Genomic DNA, 13,445 nt, shown 5'->3' on the forward strand with positions numbered 1-13,445 from the left:
TAGGAGCTGGTGTGATTCCATGAGGGAAGCCACAGGCAGGAGCCTGCGGAGCCGAGCTGGCGGGAGGACAGGACATCACTCATCCCTAGGGTCGCCAGGAGACGAGCTGACTCAACGGCATGTCACACACACTTAGTCATTTACCTCTTTTTTTCCCCCGACGTTAACTGGGCCCCAAAAAATGTGCGTGCGCATGTTCATGCATGTGTGCATGCACACACACACACACACATACAGAGTTGGCTGAGGGTTCCAGTTGGAAGCATTCTGGCTACTTAGAATCTGACTTGATTTGCTTTGGGAAACAGGGCCTGGCACTCACTCCCCACCACCCCTAAGCCTCAGTTTACTGGTCAGTAAAATGGGGACAACCATAGTCTAGTTCATGGGGCCTGATGAGGACCCCATAGGACAGCGCCACTCGAGTCCTTAGCTCGGCACACGGCGCACGAGGCGCTTGCTGGCGAGGTCAGGGGTCGTTCCTCTCTGTCACGGTCACCGTTGGGAAGTGGCAGCGCCGTGTAAGAGTCACTCATGCAAAAGCAAAGCCCCTGAGGCTCTAAGAAAAGGGATCAATAGTGAAAGTCTGGGTGACACATGCAAATGAAAACCAAGATGTGGCAAACGGGGCGGAGAATCCTCAAAGGGTTCAGGCCACCTACGATGGTCCAATTTACCTTCGTCTTCGACACACATGATTTCTTTCAATATATTGTCATCGCTTCTCGTTTCCATTCATGATTCTAAGCTGCTTAAGCCACTTCAGGCTATTCCCCGAGCACCAGCTTTGTTTGGCTGATAGCAGTGCGGGCTGTGAAAACGACTCATAAAAAAGACCGGACAATTACCTGGGGCTTTCGAGTTCACAGAAGGATTCTACATTCGTTCTCTTTAACCCCCAAACCCTGGTCTCCGAGGTGAGGCAGGTGCAGTGACTGCCATGAGTCCAAGCTCCCCACCCCAAAGCCATCTGCTTAGCGGCAGAAGCTGAACTTGAACCCAGGCTCCGGACTCAAAGCCTGTGGTTCGCTCCAAGCTTGAACTTTGGAATTCAAACTCAGAATTATTACCTAGTAACCAAGGCGCTGGGAGACGCCTGAACAGGGCAGCAGGCATCACCACCAGGAAGAGATTTTGCCAATAAAAACAGATCTGTTCAGCCGCGTGGCTCAGTGGTTGAGTGGCAACCTATGAATCAGGAGGTCAAGGTTCGATTCCCGGTCAAGGGCACATTCCCTGGTTGTAGGCTCAATCCCCAGTGTGGGGCATGCAGGAGGAAACTGATCAATGACTCTCTCTCATCGTTGATGTCTCTCTCTCTCTCTCTCTCTCTCTCTTTCTCCCGCTCTCCCTTTCCTTTCCTCTCTGAAATCAATACAAATCTATTTAAAATAAAGATAAATAAAATAAATAAAAATAAAAATAGATCTGAGGGAACTTCTAGCCAAGATAGAGTAGGTGACAGGGATTGAACTGGGGAAAAAAAGGGGGAAAAAATACTGTTTTAGGACGTTGTAGGCAACAAGGCAGGTGAATCCTGAGAGAGGACAAGGAGGGTCAGGCCCCCAGCCTCTGGGCCCATTTGGGACCCCTCTCTAACCCCGAAAGCCCAGCCCCGCCATCACCAGATCCCCCGAGGGTGCCCGCTGAAGTGATGTCTGCTCTGCCTGGGATTCCTACAGCGACGCATCTCTCATGGCATGGCTCGTTCGCTGCCACGCGGGTGCTGTCGGGGACCCGATGGTCAGGGGACCCCGGGCACAAAGGCGTCTCCCATCACCTCCCGCCCCAGCCCAGGCACCACGGTCTCCAAGAAACGGGCCTCGAATCATGCCTGGAGAGAAGAAGGCCTCGTTCTTTCTGTGCCTTTTATCCTTAAAAAGAAAAGACTGTCTTTACAAAGAGTGAGGTCGGTGCCCATGACACTTCTGTTTTACACTTTAAAGAAAGTGAAACGCTGGCTGCGCCGGCTGATTGGCGGGAGGAAGGACCGCCCTCTTCCTGCGAGGCTGTGGTAAGAACAGGGCGGCACCGATGCTATCACCGGAGAAACAGCTCCTGTACACAAGTCACGCTCCTGGCACATCCAAGGAGCGTCAGAGGAGCCCACAGGATGAGCGAGGCCTCCCAGCAACTCACGGATGGAAAAATGACACTCTCTGACCCTCAGTCCCCTCTTCCTTTGGGAAAAGAGAATCATAAACCTAAGACAATATTTTTAAGATGTCTTTTTAAAAAATATATATTTTTTATTGATTTCAGAGAGGAAGGGAGAGAGAAATAGAAACATCAATGATGAGAGAGAATCATTGATCAGCTGCCTCCTGCACTCCCCCCACTGGGCACGGAGCCTGCAACCCAGGCATGTGCCCTTGACGGGAATCGAACCATGACTTCTTGGTTTGTAGGTCGACGTTCAACCACTGAGCCACGCCAGCCAGGCTAGGACACACTTTTTTAATGGACGAAAGTTCGTTTTAAATGTTGTTGCGGGAAAAGCCTCTACGCTACCCTGGGCTGACCTACTGACACTGTCGGCTCCCCTTGTTTCATATTCTCCGGGACATCGGCCATCAGATGTTATTTAACTGACTTATGCTCCGTTGGCTCCGCTGAGAGTAAGCGTAAGAAAATGGGGGCCTTGCCTACCCCGTTCCAAGCACCCAGCGCAGGGCCTGGCGCCCCGCAGGTGCCGGTCAGTGTTTCCCGGGAGACGGCCAGCGGAGGCCTCCCTGAGCCCGGCTGTGCGTGTCTCAGGGCCGCCGGTGCTTGACGGAGGTCCCAGGCACTCTCTCACCACCCTCGGGCTGACACTGCACAAGGAGGGGGATCCGAGAGAAAGAGGGAGAGGAAGAGGGGCACATTGACCGAGAGGAGGCTGAGCCCGGACTGAGGGGGGCGGAGAGCAGGCCGTCCTGACCACGCGTCTGTCCAGGACAAAACCAGTGGGTTTTCATTTCTTTCAAGTTCTGACTTCGGCTCGGCCCACGGATGGAAAGGACGTCGGTCTGTTCAGGCAGCTCTTCGCTCCAGGAACTTCACGTCCTTGCTCTTCTCGCCACCAAACTCAGCACATCATGGCCGCCCCTCCAGGGCCAGCTCCAGTTCCGATTCCCACGCACTCAGTCACCGCCGATGGTTAGCCATGTTTGCTCCCGATCTTGTCCTTCCTTCCTTCCTTCCTTCCTTCCTTCCTTCCTTCCTTCCTTCCTTCCTTCCTTCCTTCCTTCCTTCCTTCCTTCCTTCTTCTTCCCTTCCTCCCTTCCTTCCCTCCCTCCCTCTCTTCCTTCCCTCCCTCCCTCGCTTTCTTCCCACCTCCCTCCCTCCCTCGCTTTCTTCCCACCTCCCTCCCTCCCTCACTTTCTTCCCACCTCCCTCCCTCCCTCCCTCTCTCCCTTCTTTCTGGGAGGAAAGGAGGCCAGGAAGCACTGTGTCACCTCCCATGCCCATCACCCCCTCCCACCTCCTAGGAACCACTAGGCTGAGTGTGGAATTCATCATCCCTGCGTCTCCATAAACAACACATAGAACTTGGTAGCTTTAAGAAAGCCTCCTGTGCATGGTTTCATTTCGTTTGATTCCCTCTGCAACTGTCTTTTGGGCCCAACACCCTTGGTTCCTGTTGCCACACGTAGCCCAGGCCCATCCGTTCAGTGATTCACGGCTCACACCGCCAGTGCGTGAACCCTGAGGGGTCCCGTCCCTCCAACTCATTCCCTACCCCCCTCACTGGAGGGCAAGCTCCATGGGAGCGGCATTGCCTTAGGCACCAGCACAGACAGCCCGCCTAGTGCGCAGCCGCAGCCGCAGCTGGAAACCTGGCTAACTCAGCCCAGGAATTCATCAGCCCCGAGAGTAGTACTCCATTGTGTAAGGGAACGCGGCTGTTCTGCTCCTGCCTCGGGGGTGGCCTCTGCCTTTAGTCCAGTATTTCCATCTTTAAAATATATAATATTTTTATTGATTTCAGAAAGGAAGGGAGATGGAGAGAGAGATAGAAACATCAACGATGAGAGAGAATCATTGATTGGCTGCCTCCTGCACGCCCCGCACTAGCGGTCAAGCCCGCAACTCGGGCCTGTGCCCTAACTGGGAATCGAACTGTGACCTCCTGGTTCATAGGTCTCCGCTCAACCACTGAGCCACCCCAGGCCCATATCTCCACCTTTCACAAGTGCCTGTGCAGGGATGTTCTTCTCCATGCCTCCCTGAGCACAGGGAGGAAAGAGTCTCGGTGTGCCCAGGCGCGCGGGGCTGGGAATGGGTGGGCGGTGCAGCTTCCACCTCACTAAGCATCACTACAGCTTTCCCAAGTGGTGATGCCAAGACTCGTCCCCACGTTTCTTACATATTTTATATGAATTATGTCCTATAATTGCAAATAGATTACACATATTTTATTTATATTATATATAATATCATATATACCTTTATTATACAATCTATATAGATATCACAACTAAAAAGCACAGCTGTATAGTTCTGGCCTCAGAACTATGGCACTCAAATCTTTCTAAATTTTTAAAAAAATATATTGCTATTGATTCCACAGAGGAAAGGAGATGGAGAGAGAGAGATCAAAACATCAATGATGAGAGAGAATCCTTGATCAGCTGCCTCCTGCACGCCTCCTGCTGGGGATTGAGCCTGCAACCTGGGCATGTGCCCTGGACCAGAATCAAACCCAGGACCCTTCAGTCTGCAGACCGATGCTCTACCCACTGAGCCAAACCAGCTAGGGCTCAAATCCTTGTAGAATTTTTCCATGTATAATCCATGTACGTAATAGAAATCTTTCTCTTTTGTCACTTGGAGACTTTCCAACTTCTTCTTTGTGACAACCGTTAGCATTTCGTTGCCTCTATGCACCACAATCTTAAAAATCAGACCCCTCTTGGTGGCGGTTAGGTTAGGCCCTAAAATATAATGTATTAAGCACATTTGTGTGTTCTGTAGTTCTGGGTGTGCGTGTGTGTGTGTGTGTGTGTGTGGTGTGGCTACATATAATTTATTGGGTGGATGGACCATAATTAACTAGTCACATGTATTTTTAAAATAACAGCATAGTATACATCTTTTCTTTTTCTTAGGAAAAATTCCCCAGGAGCTGGGATTTTGGTCAGCGAATTAATACTAGTATTTGTTGTGTCTCTTATGTATTGCCAGGAGGATTACTACCATTTAGACTAACCCCCTCTTGGGAACGGCTCTATTTAAGTATTGTGGGCATGGGTTTTGCTGACTCGACTCTGAGGGGCCACACGGGCACGGATGGTGTTTATTACCCTCTGTGTCCCTGGGCCTGGCACATAGTAAGTGCACAGTAAATGCTCCTTAGGCAAGCAAGGCTCCTGGGAGGAGAGGCACCGACCGGATAGGAGTCAGTGGCAATGACCAGGCCACCACCCAGGCTACTTCCACCTCAGCGTCCTTTTTGCTTTAATATCCACATGTTTTTGTTGTTTTATTTAAAATATGTTTTTATTGATTTCAGAGAGGAAGGAAGAGGGAGAGAGATAGAAACATCAATGATGAGAGAGACTCATGGATCAGCTGCCTCCTGCACGCCCAACACCAGGGATCCAGCCCGAAACCCAGGCACGTGCCTTGACCGGGAATCGAATTGTGACCTCCTGGTTCATAGATCAACGCTCAACCACTGAGCCACGCCAGCCGGGCCCGCATGTTGTTTTGACTTAAAACCCCCACACAACTGAAACCAATAAAGGTTACTTTCCGAAGGCCCGTCCGTCCAGGACCGCCCACCCCGAGCCACCTGGTGGATGCGCTGCAGGTGCAGATTCCTGGCCCCACCCGCTCCACAACCGACCGCTGACTCGGCACCTTGGGGCCGGGCTGCCAGGCGTGCAGGTTTCTTGTTTTATTCCCCCGAAGGTGAAGCAGAGGGAAAACAAGATGCAGAGATTGGACAGAGACAAATGGGTTGGTTGGCAGGGGAGCAGGGGGGCTCCCCAAGGACCTCCTGCCTCGAGGGCATCTGGGGCGCTGGGGAGCGGGCACCTGGCCCAGCTGGGTGTGTCTGGGCCCCGGAATCCGCCTCCGGGAGGGTCTCTGGGCCAGGTGCTGCCCAGCAGCTGTCAGCACTGCCCGGCCTGACTCACGCAGGGAGGGGCTTGCCGGCAAGGGCCCCAGGGGCACGGTGAGGAACCTCCATGGAGTTTCACTTTTATTTTCACTCACAGCTCGGCCTCTGGCTGTGTGACCCCGACTCCCCCATAAGCCTGTCTGTTAAGGGGAGCCCAGCTTCAGAACCGCCAGGCCCACAGCCCCCAGGATCTGAGACCACCTGCCCCTCCCTCTAGGCCCCTTCGCAGCCCGGCTGGGGCGCACACTGGCTGTGGGAGTCACCTCCATGGTGGACCCCGGGCAGTCCAGGCCCCAAGGCTCCCAGGACCCGGGAGGCGCAGCGGGGCTCCCTCTGTGGGTGGGGTGCTGGGTCCTGGCGGGGAGACGGAGAAACTTGCTGGGCCCAAGGGCTGTTTCCTCTCGAAAGCAGAGAAAAATGCACTTTCTTTGGTTTCAGTGGTTGGTAAAGTTCTTATTGGCCCAAGAAGCTGAGAGCATGTCCGGGCGTCTCTTTTTTAATAAAAATAGAAAAAGCAAGAGCAGCGGCACGCAGCCTGGACCCTCCACGCTGCCCTGGAGGAGGCGGGCTGGAGCCCCCACCACGCGCTGCTGCTGCTGCGAGCCACCAGGACCCTCTGCAGGTGGAGGGCCCAGGGGCCGGCCAGGCTCTGGCATACACACAGGGAGGGGTTGCCCTGTGTGGAGCCCCTAACGCAGCGGTTCTCAACCTGTGGGTCACGACCCCATTCGGGGGGGGGGTCGAACGACCCTTTCACAGGGGTCGCCTAAGACCATCGGAAAACACATATATAATTACATACTGTTTTTGTGATGAATCGCTATGCTTTAATTATGTTCAATTTGTCACAATGAAATTAGGGGTCACCACCACATGAGGACTGTATTAAAGGGTCGCGGCATCAGGAAGGTTGAGAACCACCGCCCTAACGTATACCAGGTCTGGGTCTTCCACTTTATTATTTAAAATAATCACCAAAGCAGAATGTGCATGTAGTCAGACATTCCACGGGAGGGTCTCTTCTCCAACGTTCCAGGTTAGCCCTAACTGGTGTGGCTCAGTGGATAGCACGTCGGCCTGTGGACTGAAGAGCCCCGGGTTCAATTCCAGTCAAGGGCACGTGCTCAGGTTGTGGGCTTGATCAGGGTGTGCAGGAGGCAGCCAATCAATGATTCTCTCTCATCATTGATGTTTTTCGCTCCCTCTCCCTTTCTCTCTGAAATAAAAAATAAATAAATAAATAAATAAATAAATAAATAAATAACACGTTCTGGGTTGTCTGTTCGCTGTTCACCTTGCAGTAGCCCCCACATCTCACCGCCCAGCACACTGGGGCTCAGAGCGGCCGGCCGACCCGCCCACGTTCCCTCAGCCACGAGGGGGCCATGCGGCATCGAACCCGGGGCCAGAGAGCCCAGGTCCACATCCATGACTCCAGAGGCCGCAGAAACGCTCGGCGTGGCCCAAACCGCTACCCGGGAAACACCCACGGCCGCCTCGCACACTGAGCTTCCTGGCGTGGCTTCTGAAGCCTTGGGGGGAGGGCGGGGGTGATTCTGAGAGTCCCATCGCCTTGGAGGCATGTCCGCCTTCAAAGAGTGGAAGGAGGGGGTAACCGGAGAAGGGAGAACAGCTCTGCAAACCATGTATCTGAGAAGGACCCGAATCTAGCCCAGTGGTTCTCAACTTCCTAATGCCGCATGTCGTGGTGACCCCCAACCATGAAATTATTTTCGTTGCTACTTCATAACTGTGATTTTGCTACTGTGATGAATCGTCATGTAAATATCTGATATGCAGGATGTATTTTCATTGTGACAAATTGAACATAATTAAAGCATAGTGTTTAATCACAAAAACAATATGTAACCATATATGTGTTTTCCGATGGTCTTAGGTGACCCCTGTGTAAGGGTCATTCAACCCCCAAAGGCAGGGGTCCTCAAACTTTTTAAACAGGGGGCCAGTTCACTGTCCCTCAGACCGTTGGAGGGCCGGACTATAGTTTAAAAAAAAACTATGAACAAATTCCTATGCACACTGCACATATCTTATTTTGAAGTAAAAAACAAAACGGGAACAAATACAGTATTTGTATTTGCATGTGGCCCACGGGCCATGGTTTGAGGACCCCTGCCCAAAGGGGTCGCGACCCACAGGTTGAGAACCGCTGCTCTAGAATATAGAACAATCAAAACGGTCCCAGTTTCTGCTGGCGGCGTCTCCAAAGAAGGTGCACAGATGGCCAGGGAGCACATGGAAGATGCTCAGCGTCGCCGGTCGCCAGGGAGACGGACCTCAACACAAGGAGCGGCCGCTGACACATTCACACCCGGAGCAACACGCGTCCGGAAAAGCGCGGTGTCAGGGGCGAGCAGTGTATGAATTTGCACAACCGCTGGTGGCCAGCGCCCAGAGAAAGAAAGAGAGCAGTATCTGCCCCCCGCACATCCCTCTCCCCAGCAGCCCCTTCAAGCCCCCCTTTGGGAAACACGACGCTGCCCCGTAACCATAGAGATCCCCTATTTTTGTACAGTTCGGAGATTCCAAGGTGAATTATTTCGAGCCTGGCTCTGGCGCCGACATGGTGTGGGACAGTCGTCCGTGCGGCTGTGGGTGGTGGGACCGTGTGCGTCCTGGTTACTGTGGACACGGTGAGAAGAAAACCGATCTGCTCAGCCCTCCTACTGTCGATGGGCACTCGGGCTGCTCACAGGTTTCTGGTCTCCCAGGTGGTCCTGCTGTGACATGGACGCGCCCGCACATCCCGGCCTGGGCGGCACGGGCTCTCGGGTAAGTTCACTGGACGCGGCTCCTAGTCTCTGCCTCTCTCCCTGCCCTCAGCTTCCTTTCTCCTTCCTCACCAGCCGGTCACCAACCTGGCACCTTCCACTTTGGCGTGACCCCCGAAGTGGGCACGTGGACCCCAGGCCACCGGCACGAGTCTGGAGGGCGAGCGGACAGCCTGGGTGCGCTCGCTGCCCCGTGGGCTCCAGAGCTGCCTCCCGGCGGCGGGGGCGACAGGAGCCCGGGCAGGGGAGGCATGGACTGGCACCCGGAGCTGGCCGGGCCGGGAGCCCTGGGGTCTGAGTTTGCCAAGCGGCTCCAGCTGAGCAGGAACTGAGCTTGCCCGCCAGACAATGCGTTCTTGTGGCCCTGGGCTCGCCGCCCGTGAAAGAGGCCCATTGTGCGGACGCCTGCTCACGGGCCGGGAGTCAGCACTGTCCCTTCGAGTGGACAGAGCCGCTGGGGACAGGGCTCCGGCTCTGAACCTCGGCCGGTGGGTGTCCTGGGCCTTTGAAAGTGTGATGCCCGCCCAGCTGGCGTGGCTCAGGGGTTGCGTGTCGACCTATGAACCAGGAGGTCACCGTTCGATTCCCAATCAGGGCACATGCCCGGGTTGTGGGCTCCATCCCCAGTGGGGGGCATGCAGGAGGCAGCTGATCATTTCTGTTTCTATTTCTCTCTCTCTCTCCCTCTCCCTTCCTCTCTGAAATCAATAAGAATATATTAAAAAGAAAGAAAAGGAAGGAAGGAAGGAAGGAAGGAAGGAAGGAAGGAAGGAAGGAAGGAAGGAAGGAAGGAAATAAGATGCTCCCCGTGCCATCACCTGCTTTCAACAGCGGGTGCTCGTGCAGATGCTTCCACAGGTGCATGTCAGGCACCGACCAGATGGTGACTGATCTCTCACTTGTCACCAGGGACGGTGACGTTTAAAGACCCTGAGAGGACACGTGCTGAGAACTCCCCTGTGCTGCCAGGAGTCGAGCATCAGGGGCCACGCTCTCTCCTGGCACCGCCTCGTTATTACAGAACCCCCACCCTCACTCGTGAGCACCGATATCCCAGTGGGCAGAGGAGGACACCGAGGCTGGGGTTCGGGCTCAGTGCCATGATTCTCTGATTCCCACACCTGACCCTTAAGCTCCCCCCATCCTGCCTCCCTGGGCAACAAGTGGCCATGATGCGCCAGGCCAGGCCCCAGAGCTGCCACCCTCAGGGTGCGGCAGAACTGTGGAGGTAGAGGTGGGGGTGGGGGGTGGGCACCAGGCCCTGCTTGCTGGCTCACACTGGGCCGGGGAAGCCAGTGCTGAGCCTGGGGAAATGCACATCGGCTTTTAGGGATGCCTCCCCTGCATCCCCTACCACCAGCACCTGGTGGGCCTCTGAGCAGTGCTGTATCTGCAAGGCCATGGCCTCTGCGCTCCCTGGTGCGTCTAAGAACCGGTGTCCCCAGGTCACACAGGGAGGGGCCGTCACAGGAGGCCTTTCAATGCCTGCCCAAGGGACACATTTGCTGGTAAGCAGCCCAGGGGAGGGAGTAGGGAGGGGAGCGGCCTATCCAACTCCAGATCCCCCATCCTTGTCACTGCCTCTTAAGGTGGCAGGCGAGTGGCGGCTGGAGGTGTGGGGGCTGGGCCATAAGGAGGGGCTCACCATTATTAGAAGGACCCCCGGGCAGAGTTCTGGACTCTGGGTGACCCTCCCTTTTTTGGAGTCAGTTCTAGATTCTTAGGGGCTGAGCAGCGGTCCAGGGAGGACCTGCGCCTCCTGCGTGCCTGGGCCTCCCCTGGGGATGCTGGCGAAAGGCCCAACCCCAGGCCCCTGCGAGACCCCAGGGGCAGGGCCCGGGAAGCCAACTCTAATACCGAGGCCCCAGGTGATGCTCCCAAATCTGAGAGCTTGGCCCTGATGTGGTGTCAGGCCAGCGTGCAGGGAACACAGTGGCCATCCCTCGTCCTCAAATCTGCTTGGGCTTACCTGTAAAGCAAAACTCAAAATTCTGTCCTCAAGAACGTGAAGCCGAACCAGGCTTGTCCCTGGCAGTTTTGCAGAAGGTCACCGCTTTGGCCTCTGAGCCTCTGCTCGCGTTTGCTGTGTGGTAAGATTTTTGCAAAACAGCTGCTTCTGAGCTGTAACTCCTGCTTTCAGGAGCTTAGCAGCTTCGGCGTCTGCCTACGGGCTGCTGTGCTCACGGATGACGCTCGCTCACTGGCTGTTCTCCTCGGTCACATCCTGCAGGTGCAGGACACCCCGGTGCCAGCCCCTCTGGCAGATGCTGCGCCTTCTCTGAATGGGAAACGCCACCGTGTCCCGTGGTTTCCACTCCCCTGGCCGGCGGACCTGTCCCTGGGAGGGTGACCGGCTTTGACCCGCTTTTCCTCAGAAAGGGAAGCCCAGGGTCACAGCCGGGAGCCGCGAGGGCCCCGACCTCGGGGTTCAAGTCCAGCCTCTGCCCTTCACGAGCGACTTGACTTCGCCTTGGCTTCCCTGAGCCTCAGTCTCCCAAACTGTAAAATGGGGGCAATTAGAGTTCTACCGCGGAGCGTTGTCCAGGAGCGCGACCCTGCTGACAGGGCCCTTGGCCTGCTGCCTCGCCAGCTGTCCCTCCCACCTGCGTCAGCTGCTTGCCTTCACCTGCTCCCCCGCAGGCCTAGGAGGAGCGCACCCAACTTCCTCCAGCAAGCTCCCCGCCCCCCAAGTGACTTAGTCACCCCCTTGCCCCACCCACAACCTCCTCAGGAACCCAGTGTACGGCACGGCTTTGCACCCACAGTCTTGGCAGCATTTCAGCAGAAAGAATGTTCAGGGGTAGGCAGTGTGGCTGAGCTGACCTCACCTTCACCCGGCTGTGGGCTGCAAGGCCAGGTTGGAGGTGTGGCACCCATCCCTGTGGGGGCGGGGTGTACACCCTCAGCCAGGCCCCGGCTCAGTGAGCCCATCAGCAGACTGCAAACAAGACGGCCATTCAGGACAGATGAGGACATGTGTGTTGGGGGTGGGGGGGGAAGTACAGCAGATGGAATTACCCTAGTAATTATCACCTCCACCCACCCAGCCACAGGGACACCCACATCCCCGGAGAGGGGGGGGACACAGGGTTAGGGGAAGAGCAGGCTGGGGAGGGAGTGGGGGGAGGCCAGGGCTGGCACTGCCCCAGGACTTACAGTGACCGGGAGGTCAGTCCAGCTCCGTGAGTGATCTCCTTACCCGAAGGCGTGTCTCAGGAGGATGTTACCTCTCGGAGGACTGACGTATGTACAGGACACGCGGGAGAGGGCTGGGGGAGGGGGGGGCAGAGGGGCCTCGTGCACTGGTGGCTGCCTTCCAATGGTGCGTCCATCAACTTCACACAGACCCTGTCCCAGGTTTGCAACATGCCAGCATGGCGCCCTCGTGCAGTCAGATGGACACCCCGCTGCCCCGCTGCCTGCATTATCCAGGTAATCATGTCGGTCTCTCCCTGTTCCTCTCCCGGTCCCGGCCCAAGCCCTCCTCCCGGCAGCATGTGCAGGGTGGGTCCTGCCCACTTGGTTGGAAGGAAACGAGGAGACCGACACTTCAGCCTGCCATGCCCTGGCCCCGTCAGCTCTCATCACTGTCTCTGGTTAGAGCACTGAGGCGGGGACTGTCTCCATGTGGCAGGATCCCTGTCTGGGCTCCTGACTCAGGCAATTATTAACCACTAGAGGCGCGGTGCACAAAATTCGTGCATGGGTAGGGTCCCTAGGCCTGGCTGGTGATCAGGGCCCATCTGTGGGGTGACCAGCGGGGTGATTGGGGTCCCCCACTCGCACGCACCTTGGCCGGCCTGGTGCCGCCTGCTCGCCAGTCATCTCCCTCTGTGGGGCGACTGGCAGGGCCCCCTGGCTGGCATCCGCCTTGGCTGGCCTGGGGCCTGCAGACAGCTCCTGCGTTGAGCATCTGCCCTCTGGTGGTCAGTGTGCGTCATAACGACCAGTCGTTCCACCGTTGTCAATTTGCATAGTAGGCTTTTATAATATAGGATGACGTCTCCTGCCGGAAGTGAACTGGAGCCTCATTTACCGGCTCCAGGAAGCAGAAGGCCTGCCTCTCATGGGCTGTGAGGAGGATGCAGGCAGGTGTCCGGCCCTGGGTCTGCTCCCCACAGGGCAGCCCCAGGCTAACAGCAACTTACAGCATGTGGTCTGAGCAGGCACCACCCCTCCCTACCCCCGCCCCCCATAAACAGGGCCATACGTGGGTGCCGGGGAGGGGGGAGTGGGAATGGGGGGGCAAGATGTGGAGGGCCATGTTGTGTAAGACCAGGAAACGGATGCATATATATATATATTTTTAATTCTCACCGAGGACATTTTTTTCCCATTGATTTTTTTTCCCATTGATTTTTTTTTAGAGAGTGGGGAAGGGAGACAGAAATACCGATGTGAGAGAGACACATTGATTGGTTGCCTCCCGCATGCCAGAGTCTGCAACCCAGGTACGTGGCCTTGATGGGAACGGAACCCGGGACCCTTCAGTCCGCAGGCCGATGCTCTATCCGCTGAGCCAAACCAGCCAGGGCCAGATGCACATT

The sequence above is a fragment of the Myotis daubentonii genome, chromosome 17 (genome assembly GCF_963259705.1).
Source record: "Myotis daubentonii chromosome 17, mMyoDau2.1, whole genome shotgun sequence".
In the NCBI taxonomy this organism is placed as follows: Eukaryota; Metazoa; Chordata; class Mammalia; order Chiroptera; family Vespertilionidae; genus Myotis; species Myotis daubentonii.